This window comes from Schistocerca piceifrons, chromosome 5 (genome assembly GCF_021461385.2).
Source record: "Schistocerca piceifrons isolate TAMUIC-IGC-003096 chromosome 5, iqSchPice1.1, whole genome shotgun sequence".
Lineage (NCBI taxonomy): Eukaryota > Metazoa > Arthropoda > Insecta > Orthoptera > Acrididae > Schistocerca > Schistocerca piceifrons.
This window is the reverse complement of record NC_060142.1, coordinates 129151176-129152605: the sequence shown is the minus strand read 5'-3', so window position 1 is coordinate 129152605 and position 1430 is coordinate 129151176. Positions and strand designations below refer to the sequence as shown.

At 43.5% G+C, this 1430-nt stretch overlaps 1 non-coding gene across 1 annotated transcript; it reads right to left on the bottom strand.

Moving 5' to 3' along the window:
- Window positions 1-904: 904 nt before the first annotated feature.
- On the bottom strand, window positions 905-981 carry Trnas-cga. The gene has a single exon. It is a non-coding gene; the product is annotated as a tRNA-Ser (tRNA).
- Between the last annotated feature and the right edge of the window lie 449 nt (window positions 982-1430).

Here is a 1430-nt window from a genome sequence, read left to right as displayed (position 1 = left end):
TCAGGAAGACTGGACCTTAAACAGAACAAAATGAAACTGTATTGAGTGGATGCACAATTCACAAAGAAATCTTAATATACTCGTTTTTGCTAGCAAAGAATATAAATAAAACCTATCGACAGAATCAAAGCAGTGTCTTTAAATTTTTAATGCACAAAGAGAAATTAGAAATCTGTGTATCCTACCCATGCAAATCCGCTGTCAGTTTATGTTCATAAAATATAAGATTGCGTCGCTTAATTCTGTCACTTACATAAACTTCTGAAAACACATCTAACACTGAAAAGGGGAAGGCGCCTATTCGTCATCACCGATTTCATTCAAATTTATGGCATATGCAGGCTTGGCCAGAAATGAAAGTGACAGAGCCTTAGATCACCAAGCGTAAAAAAAAAAAAAAAAAAAAAAAAAAGCTTTGAAGCAGGTCAGCTCAATCATGAGTCATTTATGTCAGAGCACTTTCAGCGGAGCGTTTGGCGCAGTGAAAAGAGTAGAGAGTAGTAATGCTGTCGTCCTGGGATCGACTCCATATGAGTAAAATTTGTAATTTTTACTTTACTCACAAGGTAAAATAACGAAAATAGTATTCAATATATTGTATTTATTAAAATGTTCACAAAAAGCGCGATTGGGAAAGGGAAAACAAAATTTGGCATAGATAATAATTTCCGAGAAAGTGTTGTACTAATAGCGTCCACGAAGACGCAAATAAGTTTCCAAGAAAGGACTGTAGTTGAAGCGTAACGACGTACGTTGGCCTCATTTTCACCGTCGAGCGGCCGTCGGCAGCTGCACGCGAACGATTTCCTCTGTTTTTGCGTTTACATCGTCAGCTCCAGATACTGCAAGAATCCAATATTATATGCGAAGTTCTCGTTTACGAAACTTCCTGGCAGATTAAAACTGCGTGCCCGACCGAGACTCGAACTCGGGACCTTTGCCTTTCGCGGGCAAGTGCTCTACCAACTGAGCTACCGAAGCACGACTCACGCCCGGTACTCACAGCTTTACTTCTGCCAGTACCTCGTCTCCTACCTTCCAAACTTTACAGAAGCTCTCCTGCGAAACCTGCAGAACTAGCACTCCTGAAAGAAAGGATATTGCGGAGACATGGCTTAGCCACAGCCTGGGGGATGTTTCCAGAATGAGATTTTCACTCTGCAGCGGAGTGTGCGCTGATATGAAACTTCCTGGCAGATTAAAACTGTGTGCGCGACCGAGACTCGAACTCGGGACCTTTGCCTTTCGCGGGCAAGTGCTCTACCAACTGGAAGGTAGGAGACGAGGTACTGGCAGAAGTAAAGCTGTGAGTACCGGGCGTGAGTCGTGCTTCGGTAGCTCAGTTGGTAGAGCACTTGCCCGCGAAAGGCAAAGGTCCCGAGTTCGAGTCTCGGTCGGGCACACAGTTTTAATCTGCCAGGAAGTTTCAT